The sequence below is a fragment of the Phyllobates terribilis genome, unplaced genomic scaffold, assembly GCF_046119375.1.
Source record: "Phyllobates terribilis strain yellow unplaced genomic scaffold, ASM4611937v1 Scaffold_74__1_contigs__length_7073193, whole genome shotgun sequence".
NCBI classification, from domain to species: Eukaryota; Metazoa; Chordata; class Amphibia; order Anura; family Dendrobatidae; genus Phyllobates; species Phyllobates terribilis.
Genome location: NW_027362834.1, coordinates 1,475,349 through 1,503,196, shown reverse-complemented (window position 1 = coordinate 1,503,196; position 27,848 = coordinate 1,475,349). Strand labels below are relative to the sequence as shown.

The window sequence follows — 27,848 nt, the reverse complement described above, 5'->3', positions numbered from 1 at the left end:
CACATACCTGTTAGCTCAGGTGAGTTTAAAAGGCTGCTGTTGATAACAAGGGCATTTGCTAAATAGATGGTGTGTGTGCAACAATATACTGAAAGGTCAATTATATTGTGCAGCTTATCTCACCACCTGTAGTTATTTAGGTGAAAGCTCCAAAATGCTTGCCTAATATGTCTGTTTATCCAAAAGGAAGTATAGAGGGAGAGCTAGATAGATAGCATTGCATTACATTACATTACATGGCAATGCAATGCACAGTTGCTGAAGTTGAACCAAAATGAGCTTGTCATCTGGCTTCTGCAACTTTTAACATGAAAAATCCAATGAGGAGAAGAAAAGCAAAGCCAAAGAGTCCATCCCAAAATCCGACAAACAAGCAAAATGAACAAAAAGCATTGAATTCAATTCTTTCTGATTTTAGAAACTGCATTAAAGAAGGGGTGCACCGGTCCTGGAGATACTGCAATACCAGGTCAATGCGTGGAGTGGACAGAGCAAGCTCTTTTTCCATCTCCCTGTTCTAAAAATCCATTTAATATATGGTCCCCAGATAGGGGACGTATCAGATATTAAACTGATAAGAACAGATACTACACTTGATCTTAGCCAAAAGGCCGAGAAGCGATAACCAGAATTGGTTTCCGACTACGGTGCCACCCAAGGATTCTGAAAAGTCCATTTGTGGAGATGGCCACCTGGACTCCCGTTAAGAAGACATGCTGTCAACCTCTAGATCCCTCACATGCCTGCACTTTTCGGCTTGCTGCTGCTGCAATCCACGCGTTTTAGATCTGCATAACTCCACCTCTTTTAGCACAGTACCCTCAACCCCCGGCTCTTCCCACCCGCCTCAACACCGTTGGAAGGGAGGAGAACCAATTAAGGCGGGGGGGGGGGTGGAACGAGCAGCTGTCTACCCTTAGCAGGAGGGTTGCTGATTAATTACCTCTCCTGCTGCTGCTGCTGCTGGCTGTCCAGCAGCAGACTGAAGGTGGCTGCTGCTGTGCGCAGGTATATAAAGGCTCAGAGCCTATTATGACACGCGCAGCCAGCGTTCCATTGCCACATTCCGTCTACTGCAGGCGGGATACCTGGATGGCTGAATGTCACTGAGAAGCTCACAGAGACCGCCATAAGCAACAGTTTAAAAGAATGCCACAGACTAATCAACCAAACTTTTTGGGTTGGTTTCTCTTTTATAGTCTGCAGGCATTAAATGAAAGAAGTCAGTGTTCCAGCAGAGGGAGACAACGTTTCAGAAAAGGCATTGTAGCAAACCAAAAAATAAATTTTAAGCGCAGCAGAATAACCAGCTCACATACCTGTTAGCTCAGGTGAGTTTAAAAGGCTGCTGTTGATAACAAGGGCATTTGCTAAATAGATGGTGTGTGTGCAACAATATACTGAAAGGTCAATTATATTGTGCAGCTTATCTCACCACCTGTAGTTATTTAGGTGAAAGCTCCAAAATGCTTGCCTAATATGTCTGTTTATCCAAAAGGAAGTATAGAGGGAGAGCTAGATAGATAGCATTGCATTACATTACATTACATGGCAATGCAATGCACAGTTGCTGAAGTTGAACCAAAATGAGCTTGTCATCTGGCTTCTGCAACTTTTAACATGAAAAATCCAATGAGGAGAAGAAAAGCAAAGCCAAAGAGTCCATCCCAAAATCCGACAAACAAGCAAAATGAACAAAAAGCATTGAATTCAATTCTTTCTGATTTTAGAAACTGCATTAAAGAAGGGGTGCACCGGTCCTGGAGATACTGCAATACCAGGTCAATGCGTGGAGTGGACAGAGCAAGCTCTTTTTCCATCTCCCTGTTCTAAAAATCCATTTAATATATGGTCCCCAGATAGGGGACGTATCAGATATTAAACTGATAAGAACAGATACTACACTTGATCTTAGCCAAAAGGCCGAGAAGCGATAACCAGAATTGGTTTCCGACTACGGTGCCACCCAAGGATTCTGAAAAGTCCATTTGTGGAGATGGCCACCTGGACTCCCGTTAAGAAGACATGCTGTCAACCTCTAGATCCCTCACATGCCTGCACTTTTCGGCTTGCTGCTGCTGCAATCCACGCGTTTTAGATCTGCATAACTCCACCTCTTTTAGCACAGTACCCTCAACCCCCGGCTGTTCCCACCCGCCTCAACACCGTTGGAAGGGAGGAGAACCAATTAAGGCGGGGGGGGGGGGTGGAACGAGCAGCTGTCTACCCTTAGCAGGAGGGTTGCTGATTAATTACCTCTCCTGCTGCTGCTGCTGCTGGCTGTCCAGCAGCAGACTGAAGGTGGCTGCTGCTGTGCGCAGGTATATAAAGGCTCAGAGCCTATTATGACACGCGCAGCCAGCGTTCCATTGCCACATTCCGTCTACTGCAGGCGGGATACCTGGATGGCTGAATGTCACTGAGAAGCTCACAGAGACCGCCATAAGCAACAGTTTAAAAGAATGCCACAGACTAATCAACCAAACTTTTTGGGTTGGTTTCTCTTTTATAGTCTGCAGGCATTAAATGAAAGAAGTCAGTGTTCCAGCAGAGGGAGACAACGTTTCAGAAAAGGCATTGTAGCAAACCAAAAAAGAAATTTTAAGCGCAGCAGAGTAACCAGCTCACATACCTGTTAGCTCAGGTGAGTTTAAAAGGCTGCTGTTGATAACAAGGGCATTTGCTAAATAGATGGTGTGTGTGCAACAATATACTGAAAGGTCAATTATATTGTGCAGCTTATCTCACCACCTGTAGTTATTTAGGTGAAAGCTCCAAAATGCTTGCCTAATATGTCTGTTTATCCAAAAGGAAGTATAGAGGGAGAGCTAGATAGATAGCATTGCATTACATTACATTACATGGCAATGCAATGCACAGTTGCTGAAGTTGAACCAAAATGAGCTTGTCATCTGGCTTCTGCAACTTTTAACATGAAAAATCCAATGAGGAGAAGAAAAGCAAAGCCAAAGAGTCCATCCCAAAATCCGACAAACAAGCAAAATGAACAAAAAGCATTGAATTCAATTCTTTCTGATTTTAGAAACTGCATTAAAGAAGGGGTGCACCGGTCCTGGAGATACTGCAATACCAGGTCAATGCGTGGAGTGGACAGAGCAAGCTATTTTTCCATCTCCCTGTTCTAAAAATCCATTTAATATATGGTCCCCAGATAGGGGACGTATCAGATATTAAACTGATAAGAACAGATACTACACTTGATCTTAGCCAAAAGGCCGAGAAGCGATAACCAGAATTGGTTTCCGACTACGGTGCCACCCAAGGATTCTGAAAAGTCCATTTGTGGAGATGGCCACCTGGACTCCCGTTAAGAAGACATGCTGTCAACCTCTAGATCCCTCACATGCCTGCACTTTTCGGCTTGCTGCTGCTGCAATCCACGTGTTTTAGATCTGCATAACTCCACCTCTTTTAGCACAGTACCCTCAACCCCCGGCTGTTCCCACCCGCCTCAACACCGTTGGAAGGGAGGAGAACCAATTAAGGCGGGGGGGGGGGGGGGGTGGAACGAGCAGCTGTCTACCCTTAGCAGGAGGGTTGCTGATTAATTACCTCTCCTGCTGCTGCTGCTGCTGGCTGTCCAGCAGCAGACTGAAGGTGGCTGCTGCTGTGCGCAGGTATATAAAGGCTCAGAGCCTATTATGACACGCGCAGCCAGCGTTCCATTGCCACATTCCGTCTACTGCAGGCGGGATACCTGGATGGCTGAATGTCACTGAGAAGCTCACAGAGACCGCCATAAGCAACAGTTTAAAAGAATGCCACAGACTAATCAACCAAACTTTTTGGGTTGGTTTCTCTTTTATAGTCTGCAGGCATTAAATGAAAGAAGTCAGTGTTCCAGCAGAGGGAGACAACGTTTCAGAAAAGGCATTGTAGCAAACCAAAAAAGAAATTTTAAGCGCAGCAGAGTAACCAGCTCACATACCTGTTAGCTCAGGTGAGTTTAAAACGCTGCTGTTGATAACAAGGGCATTTGCTAAATAGATGGTGTGTGTGCAACAATATACTGAAAGGTCAATTATATTGTGCAGCTTATCTCACCACCTGTAGTTATTAGGTGAAAGCTCCAAAATGCTTGCCTAATATGTCTGTTTATCCAAAAGGAAGTATAGAGGGAGAGCTAGATAGATAGCATTGCATTATATTACATTACATGGCAATGCAATGCACAGTTGCTGAAGTTGAACCAAAATGAGCTTGTCATCTGGCTTCTGCAACTTTTAACATGAAAAATCCAATGAGGAGAAAAAAAGCAAAGCCAAAGAATCCATCCCAAAATCCGACAAACAAGCAAAATGAACAAAAAGCATTGAATTCAATTCTTTCTGATTTTAGAAACTGCATTAAAGAAGGGCTGCACCGGTCCTGGAGATACTGCAATACCAGGTCAATGCGTGGAGTGGACAGAGCAAGCTCTTTTTCCATCTCCCTGTTCTAAAAATCCATTTAATATATGGTCCCCAGATAGGGGACGTATCAGATATTAAACTGATAAGAACAGATACTACACTTGATCTTAGCCAAAAGGCCGAGAAGCGATAACCAGAATTGGTTTCCGACTACGGTGCCACCCAAGGATTCTGAAAAGTCCATTTGTGGAGATGGCCACCTGGACTCCCGTTAAGAAGACATGCTGTCAACCTCTAGATCCCTCACATGCCTGCACTTTTCGGCTTGCTGCTGCTGCAATCCACGCGTTTTAGATCTGCATAACTCCACCTCTTTTAGCACAGTACCCTCAACCCCCGGCTGTTCCCACCCGCCTCAACACCGTTGGAAGGGAGGAGAACCAATTAAGGCGGGGGGGGGGGGGGGTGGAACGAGCAGCTGTCTACCCTTAGCAGGAGGGTTGCTGATTAATTACCTCTCCTGCTGCTGCTGCTGCTGGCTGTCCAGCAGCAGACTGAAGGTGGCTGCTGCTGTGCGCAGGTATATAAAGGCTCAGAGCCTATTATGACACGCGCAGCCAGCGTTCCATTGCCACATTCCGTCTACTGCAGGCGGGATACCTGGATGGCTGAATGTCACTGAGAAGCTCACAGAGACCGCCATAAGCAACAGTTTAAAAGAATGCCACAGACTAATCAACCAAACTTTTTGGGTTGGTTTCTCTTTTATAGTCTGCAGGCATTAAATGAAAGAAGTCAGTGTTCCAGCAGAGGGAGACAACGTTTCAGAAAAGGCATTGTAGCAAACCAAAAAAGAAATTTTAAGCGCAGCAGAGTAACCAGCTCACATACCTGTTAGCTCAGGTGAGTTTAAAAGGCTGCTGTTGATAACAAGGGCATTTGCTAAATAGATGGTGTGTGTGCAACAATATACTGAAAGGTCAATTATATTGTGCAGCTTATCTCACCACCTGTAGTTATTTAGGTGAAAGCTCCAAAATGCTTGCCTAATATGTCTGTTTATCCAAAAGGAAGTATAGAGGGAGAGCTAGATAGATAGCATTGCATTACATTACATTACATGGCAATGTAATGCACAGTTGCTGAAGTTGAACCAAAATGAGCTTGTCATCTGGCTTCTGCAACTTTTAACATGAAAAATCCAATGAGGAGAAGAAAAGCAAAGCCAAAGAGTCCATCCCAAAATCCGACAAACAAGCAAAATGAACAAAAAGCATTGAATTCAATTCTTTCTGATTTTAGAAACTGCATTAAAGAAGGGGTGCACCGGTCCTGGAGATACTGCAATACCAGGTCAATGCGTGGAGTGGACAGAGCAAGCTCTTTTTCCATCTCCCTGTTCTAAAAATCCATTTAATATATGGTCCCCAGATAGGGGACGTATCAGATATTAAACTGATAAGAACAGATACTACACTTGATCTTAGCCAAAAGGCCGAGAAGCGATAACCAGAATTGGTTTCCGACTACGGTGCCACCCAAGGATTCTGAAAAGTCCATTTGTGGAGATGGCCACCTGGACTCCCGTTAAGAAGACATGCTGTCAACCTCTAGATCCCTCACATGCCTGCACTTTTCGGCTTGCTGCTGCTGCAATCCACGCGTTTTAGATCTGCATAACTCCACCTCTTTTAGCACAGTACCCTCAACCCCCGGCTGTTCCCACCCGCCTCAACACCGTTGGAAGGGAGGAGAACCAATTAAGGCGGGGGGGGGGGGGGTGGAACGAGCAGCTGTCTACCCTTAGCAGGAGGGTTGCTGATTAATTACCTCTCCTGCTTCTGCTGCTGCTGGCTGTCCAGCAGCAGACTGAAGGTGGCTGCTGCTGTGCGCAGGTATATAAAGGCTCAGAGCCTATTATGACACGCGCAGCCAGCGTTCCATTGCCACATTCCGTCTACTGCAGGCGGGATACCTGGATGGCTGAATGTCACTGAGAAGCTCACAGAGACCGCCATAAGCAACAGTTTAAAAGAATGCCACAGACTAATCAACCAAACTTTTTGGGTTGGTTTCTCTTTTATAGTCTGCAGGCATTAAATGAAAGAAGTCAGTGTTCCAGCAGAGGGAGACAACGTTTCAGAAAAGGCATTGTAGCAAACCAAAAAAGAAATTTTAAGCGCAGCAGAGTAACCAGCTCACATACCTGTTAGCTCAGGTGAGTTTAAAAGGCTGCTGTTGATAACAAGGGCATTTGCTAAATAGATGGTGTGTGTGCAACAATATACTGAAAGGTCAATTATATTGTGCAGCTTATCTCACCACCTGTAGTTATTTAGGTGAAAGCTCCAAAATGCTTGCCTAATATGTCTGTTTATCCAAAAGGAAGTATAGAGGGAGAGCTAGATAGATAGCATTGCATTACATTACATTACATGGCAATGCAATGCACAGTTGCTGAAGTTGAACCAAAATGAGCTTGTCATCTGGCTTCTGCAACTTTTAACATGAAAAATCCAATGAGGAGAAGAAAAGCAAAGCCAAAGAGTCCATCCCAAAATCCGACAAACAAGCAAAATGAACAAAAAGCATTGAATTCAATTCTTTCTGATTTTAGAAACTGCATTAAAGAAGGGGTGCACCGGTCCTGGAGATACTGCAATACCAGGTCAATGCGTGGAGTGGACAGAGCAAGCTCTTTTTCCATCTCCCTGTTCTAAAAATCCATTTAATATATGGTCCCCAGATAGGGGACGTATCAGATATTAAACTGATAAGAACAGATACTACACTTGATCTTAGCCAAAAGGCCGAGAAGCGATAACCAGAATTGGTTTCCGACTACGGTGCCACCCAAGGATTCTGAAAAGTCCATTTGTGGAGATGGCCACCTGGACTCCCGTTAAGAAGACATGCTGTCAACCTCTAGATCCCTCACATGCCTGCACTTTTCGGCTTGCTGCTGCTGCAATCCACGCGTTTTAGATCTGCATAACTCCACCTCTTTTAGCACAGTACCCTCAACCCCCGGCTGTTCCCACCCGCCTCAACACCGTTGGAAGGGAGGAGAACCAATAAAGGCGGGGGGGGGGGGGTGGAACGAGCAGCTGTCTACCCTTAGCAGGAGGGTTGCTGATTAATTACCTCTCCTGCTGCTGCTGCTGCTGGCTGTCCAGCAGCAGACTGAAGGTGGCTGCTGCTGTGCGCAGGTATATAAAGGCTCAGAGCCTATTATGACACGCGCAGCCAGCGTTCCATTGCCACATTCCGTCTACTGCAGGCGGGATACCTGGATGGCTGAATGTCACTGAGAAGCTCACAGAGACCGCCATAAGCAACAGTTTAAAAGAATGCCACAGACTAATCAACCAAACTTTTTGGGTTGGTTTCTCTTTTATAGTCTGCAGGCATTAAATGAAAGAAGTCAGTGTTCCAGCAGAGGGAGACAACGTTTCAGAAAAGGCATTGTAGCAAACCAAAAAAGAAATTTTAAGCGCAGCAGAGTAACCAGCTCACATACCTGTTAGCTCAGGTGAGTTTAAAAGGCTGCTGTTGATAACAAGGGCATTTGCTAAATAGATGGTGTGTGTGCAACAATATACTGAAAGGTCAATTATATTGTGCAGCTTATCTCACCACCTGTAGTTATTTAGGTGAAAGCTCCAAAATGCTTGCCTAATATGTCTGTTTATCCAAAAGGAAGTATAGAGGGAGAGCTAGATAGATAGCATTGCATTACATTACATTACATGGCAATGCAATGCACAGTTGCTGAAGTTGAACCAAAATGAGCTTGTCATCTGGCTTCTGCAACTTTTAACATGAAAAATCCAATGAGGAGAAGAAAAGCAAAGCCAAAGAGTCCATCCCAAAATCCGACAAACAAGCAAAATGAACAAAAAGCATTGAATTCAATTCTTTCTGATTTTAGAAACTGCATTAAAGAAGGGGTGCACCGGTCCTGGAGATACTGCAATACCAGGTCAATGCGTGGAGTGGACAGAGCAAGCTCTTTTTCCATCTCCCTGTTCTAAAAATCCATTTAATATATGGTCCCCAGATAGGGGACGTATCAGATATTAAACTGATAAGAACAGATACTACACTTGATCTTAGCCAAAAGGCCGAGAAGCGATAACCAGAATTGGTTTCCGACTACGGTGCCACCCAAGGATTCTGAAAAGTCCATTTGTGGAGATGGCCACCTGGACTCCCGTTAAGAAGACATGCTGTCAACCTCTAGATCCCTCACATGCCTGCACTTTTCGGCTTGCTGCTGCTGCAATCCACGCGTTTTAGATCTGCATAACTCCACCTCTTTTAGCACAGTACCCTCAACCCCCGGCTGTTCCCACCCGCCTCAACACCGTTGGAAGGGAGGAGAACCAATAAAGGCGGGGGGGGGGGGGTGGAACGAGCAGCTGTCTACCCTTAGCAGGAGGGTTGCTGATTAATTACCTCTCCTGCTGCTGCTGGCTGTCCAGCAGCAGACTGAAGGTGGCTGCTGCTGTGCGCAGGTATATAAAGGCTCAGAGCCTATTATGACACGCGCAGCCAGCGTTCCATTGCCACATTCCGTCTACTGCAGGCGGGATACCTGGATGGCTGAATGTCACTGAGAAGCTCACAGAGACCGCCATAAGCAACAGTTTAAAAGAATGCCACAGACTAATCAACCAAACTTTTTGGGTTGGTTTCTCTTTTATAGTCTGCAGGCATTAAATGAAAGAAGTCAGTGTTCCAGCAGAGGGAGACAACGTTTCAGAAAAGGCATTGTAGCAAACCAAAAAAGAAATTTTAAGCGCAGCAGAGTAACCAGCTCACATACCTGTTAGCTCAGGTGAGTTTAAAAGGCTGCTGTTGATAACAAGGGCATTTGCTAAATAGATGGTGTGTGTGCAACAATATACTGAAAGGTCAATTATATTGTGCAGCTTATCTCACCACCTGTAGTTATTTAGGTGAAAGCTCCAAAATGCTTGCCTAATATGTCTGTTTATCCAAAAGGAAGTATAGAGGGAGAGCTAGATAGATAGCATTGCATTACATTACATTACATGGCAATGCAATGCACAGTTGCTGAAGTTGAACCAAAATGAGCTTGTCATCTGGCTTCTGCAACTTTTAACATGAAAAATCCAATGAGGAGAAGAAAAGCAAAGCCAAAGAGTCCATCCCAAAATCCGACAAACAAGCAAAATGAACAAAAAGCATTGAATTCAATTCTTTCTGATTTTAGAAACTGCATTAAAGAAGGGGTGCACCGGTCCTGGAGATACTGCAATACCAGGTCAATGCGTGGAGTGGACAGAGCAAGCTCTTTTTCCATCTCCCTGTTCTAAAAATCCATTTAATATATGGTCCCCAGATAGGGGACGTATCAGATATTAAACTGATAAGAACAGATACTACACTTGATCTTAGCCAAAAGGCCGAGAAGCGATAACCAGAATTGGTTTCCGACTACGGTGCCACCCAAGGATTCTGAAAAGTCCATTTGTGGAGATGGCCACCTGGACTCCCGTTAAGAAGACATGCTGTCAACCTCTAGATCCCTCACATGCCTGCACTTTTCGGCTTGCTGCTGCTGCAATCCACGCGTTTTAGATCTGCATAACTCCACCTCTTTTAGCACAGTACCCTCAACCCCCGGCTGTTCCCACCCGCCTCAACACCGTTGGAAGGGAGGAGAACCAATTAAGGCATGGGGGGGGGGGTGGAACGAGCAGCTGTCTACCCTTAGCAGGAGGGTTGCTGATTAATTACCTCTCCTGCTGCTGCTGCTGCTGGCTGTCCAGCAGCAGACTGAAGGTGGCTGCTGCTGTGCGCAGGTATATAAAGGCTCAGAGCCTATTATGACACGCGCAGCCAGCGTTCCATTGCCACATTCCGTCTACTGCAGGCGGGATACCTGGATGGCTGAATGTCACTGAGAAGCTCACAGAGACCGCCATAAGCAACAGTTTAAAAGAATGCCACAGACTAATCAACCAAACTTTTTGGGTTGGTTTCTCTTTTATAGTCTGCAGGCATTAAATGAAAGAAGTCAGTGTTCCAGCAGAGGGAGACAACGTTTCAGAAAAGGCATTGTAGCAAACCAAAAAAGAAATTTTAAGCGCAGCAGAGTAACCAGCTCACATACCTGTTAGCTCAGGTGAGTTTAAAAGGCTGCTGTTGATAACAAGGGCATTTGCTAAATAGATGGTGTGTGTGCAACAATATACTGAAAGGTCAATTATATTGTGCAGCTTATCTCACCACCTGTAGTTATTTAGGTGAAAGCTCCAAAATGCTTGCCTAATATGTCTGTTTATCCAAAAGGAAGTATAGAGGGAGAGCTAGATAGATAGCATTGCATTACATTACATTACATGGCAATGCAATGCACAGTTGCTGAAGTTGAACCAAAATGAGCTTGTCATCTGGCTTCTGCAACTTTTAACATGAAAAATCCAATGAGGAGAAGAAAAGCAAAGCCAAAGAGTCCATCCCAAAATCCGACAAACAAGCAAAATGAACAAAAAGCATTGAATTCAATTCTTTCTGATTTTAGAAACTGCATTAAAGAAGGGGTGCACCGGTCCTGGAGATACTGCAATACCAGGTCAATGCGTGGAGTGGACAGAGCAAGCTCTTTTTCCATCTCCCTGTTCTAAAAATCCATTTAATATATGGTCCCCAGATAGGGGACGTATCAGATATTAAACTGATAAGAACAGATACTACACTTGATCTTAGCCAAAAGGCCGAGAAGCGATAACCAGAATTGGTTTCCGACTACGGTGCCACCCAAGGATTCTGAAAAGTCCATTTGTGGAGATGGCCACCTGGACTCCCGTTAAGAAGACATGCTGTCAACCTCTAGATCCCTCACATGCCTGCACTTTTCGGCTTGCTGCTGCTGCAATCCACGCGTTTTAGATCTGCATAACTCCACCTCTTTTAGCACAGTACCCTCAACCCCCGGCTGTTCCCACCCGCCTCAACACCGTTGGAAGGGAGGAGAACCAATTAAGGCGGGGGGGGGGTGGAACGAGCAGCTGTCTACCCTTAGCAGGAGGGTTGCTGATTAATTACCTCTCCTGCTGCTGCTGCTGCTGGCTGTCCAGCAGCAGACTGAAGGTGGCTGCTGCTGTGCGCAGGTATATAAAGGCTCAGAGCCTATTATGACACGCGCAGCCAGCGTTCCATTGCCACATTCCGTCTACTGCAGGCGGGATACCTGGATGGCTGAATGTCACTGAGAAGCTCACAGAGACCGCCATAAGCAACAGTTTAAAAGAATGCCACAGACTAATCAACCAAACTTTTTGGGTTGGTTTCTCTTTTATAGTCTGCAGGCATTAAATGAAAGAAGTCAGTGTTCCAGCAGAGGGAGACAACGTTTCAGAAAAGGCATTGTAGCAAACCAAAAAAGAAATTTTAAGCGCAGCAGAGTAACCAGCTCACATACCTGTTAGCTCAGGTGAGTTTAAAAGGCTGCTGTTGATAACAAGGGCATTTGCTAAATAGATGGTGTGTGTGCAACAATATACTGAAAGGTCAATTATATTGTGCAGCTTATCTCACCACCTGTAGTTATTTAGGTGAAAGCTCCAAAATGCATGCCTAATATGTCTGTTTATCCAAAAGGAAGTATAGAGGGAGAGCTAGATAGATAGCATTGCATTACATTACATTACATGGCAATGCAATGCACAGTTGCTGAAGTTGAACCAAAATGAGCTTGTCATCTGGCTTCTGCAACTTTTAACATGAAAAATCCAATGAGGAGAAGAAAAGCAAAGCCAAAGAGTCCATCCCAAAATCCGACAAACAAGCAAAATGAACAAAAAGCATTGAATTCAATTCTTTCTGATTTTAGAAACTGCATTAAAGAAGGGGTGCACCGGTCCTGGAGATACTGCAATACCAGGTCAATGCGTGGAGTGGACAGAGCAAGCTCTTTTTCCATCTCCCTGTTCTAAAAATCCATTTAATATATGGTCCCCAGATAGGGGACGTATCAGATATTAAACTGATAAGAACAGATACTACACTTGATCTTAGCCAAAAGGCCGAGAAGCGATAACCAGAATTGGTTTCCGACTACGGTGCCACCCAAGGCATTTGTGGAGATGGCCACCTGGACTCCCGTTAAGAAGACATGCTGTCAACCTCTAGATCCCTCACATGCCTGCACTTTTCGGCTTGCTGCTGCTGCAATCCACGCGTTTTAGATCTGCATAACTCCACCTCTTTTAGCACAGTACCCTCAACCCCCGGCTGTTCCCACCCGCCTCAACACCGTTGGAAGGGAGGAGAACCAATTAAGGCGGGGGGGGGGTGGAACGAGCAGCTGTCTACCCTTAGCAGGAGGGTTGCTGATTAATTACCTCTCCTGCTGCTGCTGCTGCTGGCTGTCCAGCAGCAGACTGAAGGTGGCTGCTGCTGTGCGCAGGTATATAAAGGCTCAGAGCCTATTATGACACGCGCAGCCAGCGTTCCATTGCCACATTCCGTCTACTGCAGGCGGGATACCTGGATGGCTGAATGTCACTGAGAAGCTCACAGAGACCGCCATAAGCAACAGTTTAAAAGAATGCCACAGACTAATCAACCAAACTTTTTGGGTTGGTTTCTCTTTTATAGTCTGCAGGCATTAAATGAAAGAAGTCAGTGTTCCAGCAGAGGGAGACAACGTTTCAGAAAAGGCATTGTAGCAAACCAAAAAAGAAATTTTAAGCGCAGCAGAGTAACCAGCTCACATACCTGTTAGCTCAGGTGAGTTTAAAAGGCTGCTGTTGATAACAAGGGCATTTGCTAAATAGATGGTGTGTGTGCAACAATATACTGAAAGGTCAATTATATTGTGCAGCTTATCTCACCACCTGTAGTTATTTAGGTGAAAGCTCCAAAATGCTTGCCTAATATGTCTGTTTATCCAAAAGGAAGTATAGAGGGAGAGCTAGATAGATAGCATTGCATTACATTACATTACATGGCAATGCAATGCACAGTTGCTGAAGTTGAACCAAAATGAGCTTGTCATCTGGCTTCTGCAACTTTTAACATGAAAAATCCAATGAGGAGAAGAAAAGCAAAGCCAAAGAGTCCATCCCAAAATCCGACAAACAAGCAACATGAACAAAAAGCATTGAATTCAATTCTTTCTGATTTTAGAAACTGCATTAAAGAAGGGGTGCACCGGTCCTGGAGATACTGCAATACCAGGTCAATGCGTGGAGTGGACAGAGCAAGCTCTTTTTCCATCTCCCTGTTCTAAAAATCCATTTAATATATGGTCCCCAGATAGGGGACGTATCAGATATTAAACTGATAAGAACAGATACTACACTTGATCTTAGCCAAAAGGCCGAGAAGCGATAACCAGAATTGGTTTCCGACTACGGTGCCACCCAAGGATTCTGAAAAGTCCATTTGTGGAGATGGCCACCTGGACTCCCGTTAAGAAGACATGCTGTCAACCTCTAGATCCCTCACATGCCTGCACTTTTCGGCTTGCTGCTGCTGCAATCCACGCGTTTTAGATCTGCATAACTCCACCTCTTTTAGCACAGTACCCTCAACCCCCGGCTGTTCCCACCCGCCTCAACACCGTTGGAAGGGAGGAGAACCAATTAAGGCGGGGGGGGGGGGGGGTGGAACGAGCAGCTGTCTACCCTTAGCAGGAGGGTTGCTGATTAATTACCTCTCCTGCTGCTGCTGCTGCTGGCTGTCCAGCAGCAGACTGAAGGTGGCTGCTGCTGTGCGCAGGTATATAAAGGCTCAGAGCCTATTATGACACGTGCAGCCAGCGTTCCATTGCCACATTCCGTCTACTGCAGGCGGGATACCTGGATGGCTGAATGTCACTGAGAAGTTCACAGAGACCGCCATAAGCAACAGTTTAAAAGAATGCCACAGACTAATCAACCAAACTTTTTGGGTTGGTTTCTCTTTTATAGTCTGCAGGCATTAAATGAAAGAAGTCAGTGTTCCAGCAGAGGGAGACAACGTTTCAGAAAAGGCATTGTAGCAAACCAAAAAAGAAATTTTAAGCGCAGCAGAGTAACCAGCTCACATACCTGTTAGCTCAGGTGAGTTTAAAAGGCTGCTGTTGATAACAAGGGCATTTGCTAAATAGATGGTGTGTGTGCAACAATATACTGAAAGGTCAATTATATTGTGCAGCTTATCTCACCACCTGTAGTTATTTAGGTGAAAGCTCCAAAATGCTTGCCTAATATGTCTGTTTATCCAAAAGGAAGTATAGAGGGAGAGCTAGATAGATAGCATTGCATTACATTACATTACATGGCAATGCAATGCACAGTTGCTGAAGTTGAACCAAAATGAGCTTGTCATCTGGCTTCTGCAACTTTTAACATGAAAAATCCAATGAGGAGAAGAAAAGCAAAGCCAAAGAGTCCATCCCAAAATCCGACAAACAAGCAAAATGAACAAAAAGCATTGAATTCAATTCTTTCTGATTTTAGAAACTGCATTAAAGAAGGGGTGCACCGGTCCTGGAGATACTGCAATACCAGGTCAATGCGTGGAGTGGACAGAGCAAGCTCTTTTTCCATCTCCCTGTTCTAAAAATCCATTTAATATATGGTCCCCAGATAGGGGACGTATCAGATATTAAACTGATAAGAACAGATACTACACTTGATCTTAGCCAAAAGGCCGAGAAGCGATAACCAGAATTGGTTTCCGACTACGGTGCCACCCAAGGATTCTGAAAAGTCCATTTGTGGAGATGGCCACCTGGACTCCCGTTAAGAAGACATGCTGTCAACCTCTAGATCCCTCACATGCCTGCACTTTTCGGCTTGCTGCTGCTGCAATCCACGCGTTTTAGATCTGCATAACTCCACCTCTTTTAGCACAGTACCCTCAACCCCCGGCTGTTCCCACCCGCCTCAACACCGTTGGAAGGGAGGAGAACCAATTAAGGCGGGGGGGGGGTGGAACGAGCAGCTGTCTACCCTTAGCAGGAGGGTTGCTGATTAATTACCTCTCCTGCTGCTGCTGCTGCTGGCTGTCCAGCAGCAGACTGAAGGTGGCTGCTGCTGTGCGCAGGTATATAAAGGCTCAGAGCCTATTATGACACGCGCAGCCAGCGTTCCATTGCCACATTCCGTCTACTGCAGGCGGGATACCTGGATGGCTGAATGTCACTGAGAAGCTCACAGAGACCGCCATAAGCAACAGTTTAAAAGAATGCCACAGACTAATCAACCAAACTTTTTGGGTTGGTTTCTCTTTTATAGTCTGCAGGCATTAAATGAAAGAAGTCAGTGTTCCAGCAGAGGGAGACAACGTTTCAGAAAAGGCATTGTAGCAAACCAAAAAAGAAATTTTAAGCGCAGCAGAGTAACCAGCTCACATACCTGTTAGCTCAGGTGAGTTTAAAAGGCTGCTGTTGATAACAAGGGCATTTGCTAAATAGATGGTGTGTGTGCAACAATATACTGAAAGGTCAATTATATTGTGCAGCTTATCTCACCACCTGTAGTTATTTAGGTGAAAGCTCCAAAATGCTTGCCTAATATGTCTGTTTATCCAAAAGGAAGTATAGAGGGAGAGCTAGATAGATAGCATTGCATAACATTACATTACATGGCAATGCAATGCACAGTTGCTGAAGTTGAACCAAAATGAGCTTGTCATCTGGCTTCTGCAACTTTTAACATGAAAAATCCAATGAGGAGAAGAAAAGCAAAGCCAAAGAGTCCATCCCAAAATCCGACAAACAAGCAAAATGAACAAAAAGCATTGAATTCAATTCTTTCTGATTTTAGAAACTGCATTAAAGAAGGGGTGCACCGGTCCTGGAGATACTGCAATACCAGGTCGGTCAATGCGTGGAGTGGACAGAGCAAGCTCTTTTTCCATCTCCCTGTTCTAAAAATCCATTTAATATATGGTCCCCAGATAGGGGACGTATCAGATATTAAACTGATAAGAACAGATACTACACTTGATCTTAGCCAAAAGGCCGAGAAGCGATAACCAGAATTGGTTTCCGACTACGGTGCCACCCAAGGATTCTGAAAACTCCATTTGTGGAGATGGCCACCTGGACTCCCGTTAAGAAGACATGCTGTCAACCTCTAGATCCCTCACATGCCTGCACTTTTCGGCTTGCTGCTGCTGCAATCCACGCGTTTTAGATCTGCATAACTCCACCTCTTTTAGCACAGTACCCTCAACCCCCGGCTGTTCCCACCCGCCTCAACACCGTTGGAAGGGAGGAGAACCAATTAAGGCGGGGGGGGGGTGGAACGAGCAGCTGTCTACCCTTAGCAGGAGGGTTGCTGATTAATTACCTCTCCTGCTGCTGCTGCTGCTGGCTGTCCAGCAGCAGACTGAAGGTGGCTGCTGCTGTGCGCAGGTATATAAAGGCTCAGAGCCTATTATGACACGCGCAGCCAGCGTTCCATTGCCACATTCCGTCTACTGCAGGCGGGATACCTGGATGGCTGAATGTCACTGAGAAGCTCACAGAGACCGCCATAAGCAACAGTTTAAAAGAATGCCACAGACTAATCAACCAAACTTTTTGGGTTGGTTTCTCTTTTATAGTCTGCAGGCATTAAATGAAAGAAGTCAGTGTTCCAGCAGAGGGAGACAACGTTTCAGAAAAGGCATTGTAGCAAACCAAAAAAGAAATTTTAAGCGCAGCAGAGTAACCAGCTCACATACCTGTTAGCTCAGGTGAGTTTAAAAGGCTGCTGTTGATAACAAGGGCATTTGCTAAATAGATGGTGTGTGTGCAACAATATACTGAAAGGTCAATTATATTGTGCAGCTTATCTCACCACCTGTAGTTATTTAGGTGAAAGCTCCAAAATGCTTGCCTAATATGTCTGTTTATCCAAAAGGAAGTATAGAGGGAGAGCTTGATAGATAGCATTGCATTACATTACATTACATTACATGGCAATGCAATGCACAGTTGCTGAAGTTGAACCAAAATGAGCTTGTCATCTGGCTTCTGCAACTTTTAACATGAAAAATCCAATGAGGAGAAGAAAAGCAAAGCCAAAGAGTCCATCCCAAAATCCGACAAACAAGCAAAATGAACAAAAAGCATTGAATTCAATTCTTTCTGATTTTAGAAACTGCATTAAAGAAGGGGTGCACCGGTCCTGGAGATACTGCAATACCAGGTCAATGCGTGGAGTGGACAGAGCAAGCTCTTTTTCCATCTCCCTGTTCTAAAAATCCATTTAATATATGGTCCCCAGATAGGGGACGTATCAGATATTAAACTGATAAGAACAGATACTACACTTGATCTTAGCCAAAAGGCCGAGAAGCGATAACCAGAATTGGTTTCCGACTACGGTGCCACCCAACGATTCTGAAAAGTCCATTTGTGGAGATGGCCACCTGGACTCCCGTTAAGAAGACATGCTGTCAACCTCTAGATCCCTCACATGCCTGCACTTTTCGGCTTGCTGCTGCTGCAATCCACGCGTTTTAGATCTGCATAACTCCACCTCTTTTAGCACAGTACCCTCAACCCCCGGCTGTTCCCACCCGCCTCAACACCGTTGGAAGGGAGGAGAACCAATTAAGGCGGGGGGGGGGTGGAACGAGCAGCTGTCTACCCTTAGCAGGAGGGTTGCTGATTAATTACCTCTCCTGCTGCTGCTGCTGCTGGCTGTCCAGCAGCAGACTGAAGGTGGCTGCTGCTGTGCGCAGGTATATAAAGGCTCAGAGCCTATTATGACACGCGCAGCCAGCGTTCCATTGCCACATTCCGTCTACTGCAGGCGGGATACCTGGATGGCTGAATGTCACTGAGAAGCTCACAGAGACCGCCATAAGCAACAGTTTAAAAGAATGCCACAGACTAATCAACCAAACTTTTTGGGTTGGTTTCTCTTTTATAGTCTGCAGGCATTAAATGAAAGAAGTCAGTGTTCCAGCAGAGGGAGACAACGTTTCAGAAAAGGCATTGTAGCAAACCAAAAAAGAAATTTTAAGCGCAGCAGAGTAACCAGCTCACATACCTGTTAGCTCAGGTGAGTTTAAAAGGCTGCTGTTGATAACAAGGGCATTTGCTAAATAGACGGTGTGTGTGCAACAATATACTGAAAGGTCAATTATATTGTGCAGCTTATCTCACCACCTGTAGTTATTTAGGTGAAAGCTCCAAAATGCTTGCCTAATATGTCTGTTTATCCAAAAGGAAGTATAGAGGGAGAGCTAGATAGATAGCATTGCATTACATTACATTACATGGCAATGCAATGCACAGTTGCTGAAGTTGAACCAAAATGAGCTTGTCATCTGGCTTCTGCAACTTTTAACATGAAAAATCCAATGAGGAGAAGAAAAGCAAAGCCAAAGAGTCCATCCCAAAATCCGACAAACAAGCAAAATGAACAAAAAGCATTGAATTCAATTCTTTCTGATTTTAGAAACTGCATTAAAGAAGGGGTGCACCGGTCCTGGAGATACTGCAATACCAGGTCAATGCGTGGAGTGGACAGAGCAAGCTCTTTTTCCATCTCCCTGTTCTAAAAATCCATTTAATATATGGTCCCCAGATAGGGGACGTATCAGATATTAAACTGATAAGAACAGATACTACACTTGATCTTAGCCAAAAGGCCGAGAAGCGATAACCAGAATTGGTTTCCGACTACGGTGCCACCCAACGATTCTGAAAAGTCCATTTGTGGAGATGGCCACCTGGACTCCCGTTAAGAAGACATGCTGTCAACCTCTAGATCCCTCACATGCCTGCACTTTTCGGCTTGCTGCTGCTGCAATCCACGCGTTTTAGATCTGCATGACTCCACCTCTTTTAGCACAGTACCCTCAACCCCCGGCTGTTCCCACCCGCCTCAACACCGTTGGAAGGGAGGAGAACCAATTAAGGCGGGGGGGGGGGGGTGGAACGAGCAGCTGTCTACCCTTAGCAGGAGGGTTGCTGATTAATTACCTCTCCTGCTGCTGCTGCTGCTGGCTGTCCAGCAGCAGACTGAAGGTGGCTGCTGCTGTGCGCAGGTATATAAAGGCTCAGAGCCTATTATGACACGCGCAGCCAGCGTTCCATTGCCACATTCCGTCTACTGCAAGCGGGATACCTGGATGGCTGAATGTCACTGAGAAGCTCACAGAGACCGCCATAAGCAACAGTTTAAAAGAATGCCACAGACTAATCAACCAAACTTTTTGGGTTGGTTTCTCTTTTATAGTCTGCAGGCATTAAATGAAAGAAGTCAGTGTTCCAGCAGAGGGAGACAATGTTTCAGAAAAGGCATTGTAGCAAACCAAAAAAGAAATTTTAAGCGCAGCAGAGTAACCAGCTCACATACCTGTTAGCTCAGGTGAGTTTAAAAGGCTGCTGTTGATAACAAGGGCATTTGCTAAATAGATGGTGTGTGTGCAACAATATACTGAAAGGTCAATTATATTGTGCAGCTTATCTCACCACCTGTAGTTATTTAGGTGAAAGCTCCAAAATGCTTGCCTAATATGTCTGTTTATCCAAAAGGAAGTATAGAGGGAGAGCTAGATAGATAGCATTGCATTACATTACATTACATGGCAATGCAATGCACAGTTGCTGAAGTTGAACCAAAATGAGCTTGTCATCTGGCTTCTGCAACTTTTAACATGAAAAATCCAATGAGGAGAAGAAAAGCAAAGCCAAAGAGTCCATCCCAAAATCCGACAAACAAGCAAAATGAACAAAAAGCATTGAATTCAATTCTTTCTGATTTTAGAAACTGCATTAAAGAAGGGGTGCACCGGTCCTGGAGATACTGCAATACCAGGTAAATGCGTGGAGTGGACAGAGCAAGCTCTTTTTCCATCTCCCTGTTCTAAAAATCCATTTAATATATGGTCCCCAGATAGGGGACGTATCAGATATTAAACTGATAAGAACAGATACTACACTTGATCTTAGCCAAAAGGCCGAGAAGCGATAACCAGAATTGGTTTCCGACTACGGTGCCACCCAAGGATTCTGAAAAGTCCATTTGTGGAGATGGCCACCTGGACTCCCGTTAAGAAGACATGCTGTCAACCTCTAGATCCCTCACATGCCTGCACTTTTCGGCTTGCTGCTGCTGCAATCCACGCGTTTTAGATCTGCATAACTCCACCTCTTTTAGCACAGTACCCTCAACCCCCGGCTGTTCCCACCCGCCTCAACACCGTTGGAAGGGAGGAGAACCAATTAAGGCGGGGGGGGGGGTGGAACGAGCAGCTGTCTACCCTTAGCAGGAGGGTTGCTGATTAATTACCTCTCCTGCTGCTGCTGCTGCTGGCTGTCCAGCAGCAGACTGAAGGTGGCTGCTGCTGTGCGCAGGTATATAAAGGCTCAGAGCCTATTATGACACGCGCAGCCAGCGTTCCATTGCCACATTCCGTCTACTGCAGGCGGGATACCTGGATGGCTGAATGTCACTGAGAAGCTCACAGAGACCGCCATAAGCAACAGTTTAAAAGAATGCCACAGACTAATCAACCAAACTTTTTGGGTTGGTTTCTCTTTTATAGTCTGCAGGCATTAAATGAAAGAAGTCAGTGTTCCAGCAGAGGGAGACAACGTTTCAGAAAAGGCATTGTAGCAAACCAAAAAAGAAATTTTAAGCGCAGCAGAGTAACCAGCTCACATACCTGTTAGCTCAGGTGAGTTTAAAAGGCTGCTGTTGATAACAAGGGCATTTGCTAAATAGATGGTGTGTGTGCAACAATATACTGAAAGGTCAATTATATTGTGCAGCTTATCTCACCACCTGTAGTTATTTAGGTGAAAGCTCCAAAATGCTTGCCTAATATGTCTGTTTATCCAAAAGGAAGTATAGAGGGAGAGCTAGATAGATAGCATTGCATTACATTACATTACATGGCAATGCAATGCACAGTTGCTGAAGTTGAACCAAAATGAGCTTGTCATCTGGCTTCTGCAACTTTTAACATGAAAAATCCAATGAGGAGAAGAAAAGCAAAGCCAAAGAGTCCATCCCAAAATCCGACAAACAAGCAAAATGAACAAAAAGCATTGAATTCAATTCTTTCTGATTTTAGAAACTGCATTAAAGAAAGGGTGCACCGGTCCTGGAGATACTGCAATACCAGGTCAATGCGTGGAGTGGACAGAGCAAGCTCTTTTTCCATCTCCCTGTTCTAAAAATCCATTTAATATATGGTCCCCAGATAGGGGACGTATCAGATATTAAACTGATAAGAACAGATACTACACTTGATCTTAGCCAAAAGGCCGAGAAGCGATAACCAGAATTGATTTCCGACTACGGTGCCACCCAAGGATTCTGAAAAGTCCATTTGTGGAGATGGCCACCTGGACTCCCGTTAAGAAGACATGCTGTCAATCTCTAGATCCCTCACATGCCTGCACTTTTCGGCTTGCTGCTGCTGCAATCCACGCGTTTTAGATCTGCATAACTCCACCTCTTTTAGCACAGTACCCTCAACCCCCGGCTGTTCCCACCCGCCTCAACACCGTTGGAAGGGAGGAGAACCAATTAAGGCGGGGGGGGGGTGGAACGAGCAGCTGTCTACCCTTAGCAGGAGGGTTGCTGATTAATTACCTCTCCTGCTGCTGCTGCTGCTGGCTGTCCAGCAGCAGACTGAAGGTGGCTGCTGCTGTGCGCAGGTATATAAAGGCTCAGAGCCTATTATGACACGCGCAGCCAGCGTTCCATTGCCACATTCCGTCTACTGCAGGCGGGATACCTGGATGGCTGAATGTCACTGAGAAGCTCACAGAGACCGCCATAAGCAACAGTTTAAAAGAATGCCACAGACTAATCAACCAAACTTTTTGGGTTGGTTTCTCTTTTATAGTCTGCAGGCATTAAATGAAAGAAGTCAGTGTTCCAGCAGAGGGAGACAACGTTTCAGAAAAGGCATTGTAGCAAACCAAAAAAGAAATTTTAAGCGCAGCAGAGTAACCAGCTCACATACCTGTTAGCTCAGGTGAGTTTAAAAGGCTGCTGTTGATAACAAGGGCATTTGCTAAATAGATGGTGTGTGTGCAACAATATACTGAAAGGTCAATTATATTGTGCAGCTTATCTCACCACCTGTAGTTATTTAGGTGAAAGCTCCAAAATGCTTGCCTAATATGTCTGTTTATCCAAAAGGAAGTATAGAGGGAGAGCTAGATAGATAGCATTGCATTACATTACATCACATGGCAATGCAATGCACAGTTGCTGAAGTTGAACCAAAATGAGCTTGTCATCTGGCTTCTGCAACTTTTAACATGAAAAATCCAATGAGGAGAAGAAAAGCAAAGCTAAAGAGTCCATCCCAAAATCCGACAAACAAGCAAAATGAACAAAAAGCATTGAATTCAATTCTTTCTGATTTTAGAAACTGCATTAAAGAAGGGGTGCACCGGTCCTGGAGATACTGCAATACCAGGTCAATGCGTGGAGTGGACAGAGCAAGCTCTTTTTCCATCTCCCTGTTCTAAAAATCCATTTAATATATGGTCCCCAGATAGGGGACGTATCAGATATTAAACTGATAAGAACAGATACTACACTTGATCTTAGCCAAAAGGCCGAGAAGCGATAACCAGAATTGGTTTCCGACTACGGTGCCACCCAAGGATTCTGAAAAGTCCATTTGTGGAGATGGCCACCTGGACTCCCGTTAAGAAGACATGCTGTCAACCTCTAGATCCCTCACATGCCTGCACTTTTCGGCTTGCTGCTGCTGCAATCCACGCGTTTTAGATCTGCATAACTCCACCTCTTTTAGCACAGTACCCTCAACCCCCGGCTGTTCCCACCCGCCTCAACACCGTTGGAAGGGAGGAGAACCAATTAAGGCGGGGGGGGGGGGGGGTGGAACGAGCAGCTGTCTACCCTTAGCAGGAGGGTTGCTGATTAATTACCTCTCCTGCTGCTGCTGGCTGTCCAGCAGCAGACTGAAGGTGGCTGCTGCTGTGCGCAGGTATATAAAGGCTCAGAGCCTATTATGACACGCGCAGCCAGCGTTCCATTGCCACATTCCGTCTACTGCAGGCGGGATACCTGGATGGCTGAATGTCACTGAGAAGCTCACAGAGACCGCCATAAGCAACAGTTTAAAAGAATGCCACAGACTAATCAACCAAACTTTTTGGGTTGGTTTCTCTTTTATAGTCTGCAGGCATTAAATGAAAGAAGTCAGTGTTCCAGCAGAGGGAGACAACGTTTCAGAAAAGGCATTGTAGCAAACCAAAAAAGAAATTTTAAGCGCAGCAGAGTAACCAGCTCACATACCTGTTAGCTCAGGTGAGTTTAAAAGGCTGCTGTTGATAACAAGGGCATTTGCTAAATAGATGGTGTGTGTGCAACAATATACTGAAAGGTCAATTATATTGTGCAGCTTATCTCACCACCTGTAGTTATTTAGGTGAAAGCTCCAAAATGCTTGCCTAATATGTCTGTTTATCCAAAAGGAAGTATAGAGGGAGAGCTAGATAGATAGCATTGCATTACATTACATTACATGGCAATGCAATGCACAGTTGCTGAAGTTGAACCAAAATGAGCTTGTCATCTGGCTTCTGCAACTTTTAACATGAAAAATCCAATGAGGAGAAGAAAAGCAAAGCCAAAGAGTCCATCCCAAAATCCGACAAACAAGCAAAATGAACAAAAAGCATTGAATTCAATTCTTTCTGATTTTAGAAACTGCATTAAAGAAGGGGTGCACCGGTCCTGGAGATACTGCAATACCAGGTCAATGCGTGGAGTGGACAGAGCAAGCTCTTTTTCCATCTCCCTGTTCTAAAAATCCATTTAATATATGGTCCCCAGATAGGGGACGTATCAGATATTAAACTGATAAGAACAGATACTACACTTGATCTTAGCCAAAAGGCCGAGAAGCGATAACCAGAATTGGTTTCCGACTACGGTGCCACCCAAGGATTCTGAAAAGTCCATTTGTGGAGATGGCCACCTGGACTCCCGTTAAGAAGACATGCTGTCAACCTCTAGATCCCTCACATGCCTGCACTTTTCGGCTTGCTGCTGCTGCAATCCACGCGTTTTAGATCTGCATAACTCCACCTCTTTTAGCACAGTACCCTCAACCCCCGGCTGTTCCCACCCGCCTCAACACCGTTGGAAGGGAGGAGAACCAATTAAGGCGGGGGTGGGGTGGAACGAGCAGCTGTCTACCCTTAGCAGGAGGGTTGCTGATTAATTACCTCTCCTGCTGCTGCTGCTGGCTGTCCAGCAGCAGACTGAAGGTGGCTGCTGCTGTGCGCAGGTATATAAAGGCTCAGAGCCTATTATGACACGCGCAGCCAGCGTTCCATTGCCACATTCCGTCTACTGCAGGCGGGATACCTGGATGGCTGAATGTCACTGAGAAGCTCACAGAGACCGCCATAAGCAACAGTTTAAAAGAATGCCACAGACTAATCAACCAAACTTTTTGGGTTGGTTTCTCTTTTATAGTCTGCAGGCATTAAATGAAAGAAGTCAGTGTTCCAGCAGAGGGAGACAACGTTTCAGAAAAGGCATTGTAGCAAACCAAAAAAGAAATTTTAAGCGCAGCAGAGTAACCAGCTCACATACCTGTTAGCTCAGGTGAGTTTAAAAGGCTGCTGTTGATAACAAGGGCATTTGCTAAATAGATGGTGTGTGTGCAACAATATACTGAAAGGTCAATTATATTGTGCAGCTTATCTCACCACCTGTAGTTATTTAGGTGAAAGCTCCAAAATGCTTGCCTAATATGTCTGTTTATCCAAAAGGAAGTATAGAGGGAGAGCTAGATAGATAGCATTGCATTACATTACATTACATGGCAATGCAATGCACAGTTGCTGAAGTTGAACCAAAATGAGCTTGTCATCTGGCTTCTGCAACTTTTAACATGAAAAATCCAATGAGGAGAAGAAAAGCAAAGCCAAAGAGTCCATCCCAAAATCCGACAAACAAGCAAAATGAACAAAAAGCATTGAATTCAATTCTTTCTGATTTTAGAAACTGCATTAAAGAAGGGGTGCACCGGTCCTGGAGATACTGCAATACCAGGTCAATGCGTGGAGTGGACAGAGCAAGCTCTTTTTCCATCTCCCTGTTGTAAAAATCCATTTAATATATGGTCCCCAGATAGGGGACGTATCAGATATTAAACTGATAAGAACAGATACTACACTTGATCTTAGCCAAAAGGCCGAGAAGCGATAACCAGAATTGGTTTCCGACTACGGTGCCACCCAAGGATTCTGAAAAGTCCATTTGTGGAGATGGCCACCTGGACTCCCGTTAAGAAGACATGCTGTCAACCTCTAGATCCCTCACATGCCTGCACTTTTCGGCTTGCTGCTGCTGCAATCCACGCGTTTTAGATCTGCATAACTCCACCTCTTTTAGCACAGTACCCTCAACCCCCGGCTTTTCCCACCCGCCTCAACACCGTTGGAAGGGAGGAGAACCAATTAAGGCGGGGGGGGGGGGGGTGGAACGAGCAGCTGTCTACCCTTAGCAGGAGGGTTGCTGATTAATTACCTCTCCTGCTGCTGCTGCTGCTGGCTGTCCAGCAGCAGACTGAAGGTGGCTGCTGCTGTGCGCAAGTATATAAAGGCTCAGAGCCTATTATGACACGCGCAGCCAGCGTTCCATTGCCACATTCCGTCTACTGCAGGCGGGATACCTGGATGGCTGAATGTCACTGAGAAGCTCACAGAGACCGCCATAAGCAACAGTTTAAAAGAATGCCACAGACTAATCAACCAAACTTTTTGGGTTGGTTTCTCTTTTATAGTCTGCAGGCATTAAATGAAAGAAGTCAGTGTTCCAGCAGAGGGAGACAACGTTTCAGAAAAGGCATTGTAGCAAACCAAAAAAGAAATTTTAAGCGCAGCAGAGTAACCAGCTCACATACCTGTTAGCTCAGGTGAGTTTAAAAGGCTGCTGTTGATAACAAGGGCATTTGCTAAATAGATGGTGTGTGTGCAACAATATACTGAAAGGTCAATTATATTGTGCAGCTTATCTCACCACCTGTAGTTATTTAGGTGAAAGCTCCAAAATGCTTGCCTAATATGTCTGTTTATCCAAAAGGAAGTATAGAGGGAGAGCTAAATAGATAGCATTGCATTACATTACATTACATGGCAATGCAATGCACAGTTGCTGAAGTTGAACCAAAATGAGCTTGTCATCTGGCTTCTGCAACTTTTAACATGAAAAATCCAATGAGGAGAAGAAAAGCAAAGCCAAAGAGTCCATCCCAAAATCCGACAAACAAGCAAAATGAACAAAAAGCATTGAATTCAATTCTTTCTGATTTTAGAAACTGCATTAAAGAAGGGGTGCACCGGTCCTGGAGATACTGCAATACCAGGTCAATGCGTGGAGTGGACAGAGCAAGCTCTTTTTCCATCTCCCTGTTCTAAAAATCCATTTAATATATGGTCCCCAGATAGGGGACGTATCAGATATTAAACTGATAAGAACAGATACTACACTTGATCTTAGCCAAAAGGCCGAGAAGCGATAACCAGAATTGGTTTCCGACTACGGTGCCACCCAAGGATTCTGAAAAGTCCATTTGTGGAGATGGCCACCTGGACTCCCGTTAAGAAGACATGCTGTCAACCTCTAGATCCCTCACATGCCTGCACTTTTCGGCTTGCTGCTGCTGCAATCCACGCGTTTTAGATCTGCATAACTCCACCTCTTTTAGCACAGTACCCTCAACCCCCGGCTGTTCCCACCCGCCTCAACACCGTTGGAAGGGAGGAGAACCAATTAAGGCGGGGGTGGGGTGGAACGAGCAGCTGTCTACCCTTAGCAGGAGGGTTGCTGATTAATTACCTCTCCTGCTGCTGCTGCTGGCTGTCCAGCAGCAGACTGAAGGTGGCTGCTGCTGTGCGCAGGTATATAAAGGCTCAGAGCCTATTATGACACGCGCAGCCAGCGTTCCATTGCCACATTCCGTCTACTGCAGGCGGGATACCTGGATGGCTGAATGTCACTGAGAAGCTCACAGAGACCGCCATAAGCAACAGTTTAAAAGAATGCCACAGACTAATCAACCAAACTTTTTGGGTTGGTTTCTCTTTTATAGTCTGCAGGCATTAAATGAAAGAAGTCAGTGTTCCAGCAGAGGGAGACAACGTTTCAGAAAAGGCATTGTAGCAAACCAAAAAAGAAATTTTAAGCGCAGCAGAGTAACCAGCTCACATACCTGTTAGCTCAGGTGAGTTTAAAAGGCTGCTGTTGATAACAAGGGCATTTGCTAAATAGATGGTGTGTGTGCAACAATATACTGAAAGGTCAATTATATTGTGCAGCTTATCTCACCACCTGTAGTTATTTAGGTGAAAGCTCCAAAATGCTTGCCTAATATGTCTGTTTATCCAAAAGGAAGTATAGAGGGAGAGCTAGATAGATAGCATTGCATTACATTACATTACATGGCAATGCAATGCACAGTTGCTGAAGTTGAACCAAAATGAGCTTGTCATCTGGCTTC

General features: G+C 45.1%; 21 non-coding genes across 21 annotated transcripts; all 21 read right to left on the bottom strand.

Moving 5' to 3' along the window:
- Nucleotides 1-432: 432 nt before the first annotated feature.
- LOC141194687 (U2 spliceosomal RNA) lies at nt 433-623 on the bottom strand. Its single transcript, XR_012267308.1, has one exon. It is a non-coding gene; the product is annotated as a U2 spliceosomal RNA (small nuclear RNA).
- Nucleotides 624-1,744: 1,121 nt separating this feature from the next.
- LOC141194685 (U2 spliceosomal RNA) lies at nt 1,745-1,935 on the bottom strand. The gene has a single exon (XR_012267307.1). It is a non-coding gene; the product is annotated as a U2 spliceosomal RNA (small nuclear RNA).
- Nucleotides 1,936-3,057: 1,122 nt separating this feature from the next.
- LOC141195993 (U2 spliceosomal RNA) lies at nt 3,058-3,248 on the bottom strand. Its single transcript, XR_012268562.1, has one exon. It is a non-coding gene; the product is annotated as a U2 spliceosomal RNA (small nuclear RNA).
- A 1,125-nt stretch (nt 3,249-4,373) lies between these two features.
- Nucleotides 4,374-4,564, bottom strand: LOC141195798 (U2 spliceosomal RNA). The gene has a single exon (XR_012268375.1). It is a non-coding gene; the product is annotated as a U2 spliceosomal RNA (small nuclear RNA).
- A 1,125-nt stretch (nt 4,565-5,689) lies between these two features.
- LOC141194684 (U2 spliceosomal RNA) lies at nt 5,690-5,880 on the bottom strand. The gene has a single exon (XR_012267306.1). It is a non-coding gene; the product is annotated as a U2 spliceosomal RNA (small nuclear RNA).
- Nucleotides 5,881-7,004: 1,124 nt separating this feature from the next.
- LOC141194682 (U2 spliceosomal RNA) lies at nt 7,005-7,195 on the bottom strand. The gene has a single exon (XR_012267304.1). It is a non-coding gene; the product is annotated as a U2 spliceosomal RNA (small nuclear RNA).
- A 1,123-nt stretch (nt 7,196-8,318) lies between these two features.
- Nucleotides 8,319-8,509, bottom strand: LOC141194681 (U2 spliceosomal RNA). The gene has a single exon (XR_012267303.1). It is a non-coding gene; the product is annotated as a U2 spliceosomal RNA (small nuclear RNA).
- Nucleotides 8,510-9,626: 1,117 nt separating this feature from the next.
- On the bottom strand, nt 9,627-9,817 carry LOC141194680 (U2 spliceosomal RNA). The gene has a single exon (XR_012267302.1). It is a non-coding gene; the product is annotated as a U2 spliceosomal RNA (small nuclear RNA).
- A 1,123-nt stretch (nt 9,818-10,940) lies between these two features.
- Nucleotides 10,941-11,131, bottom strand: LOC141194679 (U2 spliceosomal RNA). The gene has a single exon (XR_012267300.1). It is a non-coding gene; the product is annotated as a U2 spliceosomal RNA (small nuclear RNA).
- Nucleotides 11,132-12,251: 1,120 nt separating this feature from the next.
- Nucleotides 12,252-12,442, bottom strand: LOC141194678 (U2 spliceosomal RNA). The gene has a single exon (XR_012267299.1). It is a non-coding gene; the product is annotated as a U2 spliceosomal RNA (small nuclear RNA).
- A 1,107-nt stretch (nt 12,443-13,549) lies between these two features.
- On the bottom strand, nt 13,550-13,740 carry LOC141194677 (U2 spliceosomal RNA). The gene has a single exon (XR_012267298.1). It is a non-coding gene; the product is annotated as a U2 spliceosomal RNA (small nuclear RNA).
- Nucleotides 13,741-14,865: 1,125 nt separating this feature from the next.
- LOC141194676 (U2 spliceosomal RNA) lies at nt 14,866-15,056 on the bottom strand. Its single transcript, XR_012267297.1, has one exon. It is a non-coding gene; the product is annotated as a U2 spliceosomal RNA (small nuclear RNA).
- A 1,120-nt stretch (nt 15,057-16,176) lies between these two features.
- On the bottom strand, nt 16,177-16,371 carry LOC141196180 (U2 spliceosomal RNA). The gene has a single exon (XR_012268746.1). It is a non-coding gene; the product is annotated as a U2 spliceosomal RNA (small nuclear RNA).
- Nucleotides 16,372-17,496: 1,125 nt separating this feature from the next.
- On the bottom strand, nt 17,497-17,687 carry LOC141194674 (U2 spliceosomal RNA). The gene has a single exon (XR_012267296.1). It is a non-coding gene; the product is annotated as a U2 spliceosomal RNA (small nuclear RNA).
- A 1,120-nt stretch (nt 17,688-18,807) lies between these two features.
- Nucleotides 18,808-18,998, bottom strand: LOC141194673 (U2 spliceosomal RNA). Its single transcript, XR_012267295.1, has one exon. It is a non-coding gene; the product is annotated as a U2 spliceosomal RNA (small nuclear RNA).
- Nucleotides 18,999-20,121: 1,123 nt separating this feature from the next.
- Nucleotides 20,122-20,312, bottom strand: LOC141195978 (U2 spliceosomal RNA). Its single transcript, XR_012268548.1, has one exon. It is a non-coding gene; the product is annotated as a U2 spliceosomal RNA (small nuclear RNA).
- Nucleotides 20,313-21,433: 1,121 nt separating this feature from the next.
- On the bottom strand, nt 21,434-21,624 carry LOC141196699 (U2 spliceosomal RNA). The gene has a single exon (XR_012269099.1). It is a non-coding gene; the product is annotated as a U2 spliceosomal RNA (small nuclear RNA).
- Nucleotides 21,625-22,744: 1,120 nt separating this feature from the next.
- On the bottom strand, nt 22,745-22,935 carry LOC141194672 (U2 spliceosomal RNA). The gene has a single exon (XR_012267294.1). It is a non-coding gene; the product is annotated as a U2 spliceosomal RNA (small nuclear RNA).
- Nucleotides 22,936-24,054: 1,119 nt separating this feature from the next.
- LOC141194670 (U2 spliceosomal RNA) lies at nt 24,055-24,245 on the bottom strand. The gene has a single exon (XR_012267292.1). It is a non-coding gene; the product is annotated as a U2 spliceosomal RNA (small nuclear RNA).
- A 1,117-nt stretch (nt 24,246-25,362) lies between these two features.
- On the bottom strand, nt 25,363-25,553 carry LOC141195823 (U2 spliceosomal RNA). Its single transcript, XR_012268398.1, has one exon. It is a non-coding gene; the product is annotated as a U2 spliceosomal RNA (small nuclear RNA).
- Nucleotides 25,554-26,677: 1,124 nt separating this feature from the next.
- LOC141194669 (U2 spliceosomal RNA) lies at nt 26,678-26,868 on the bottom strand. Its single transcript, XR_012267291.1, has one exon. It is a non-coding gene; the product is annotated as a U2 spliceosomal RNA (small nuclear RNA).
- Between the last annotated feature and the right edge of the window lie 980 nt (nt 26,869-27,848).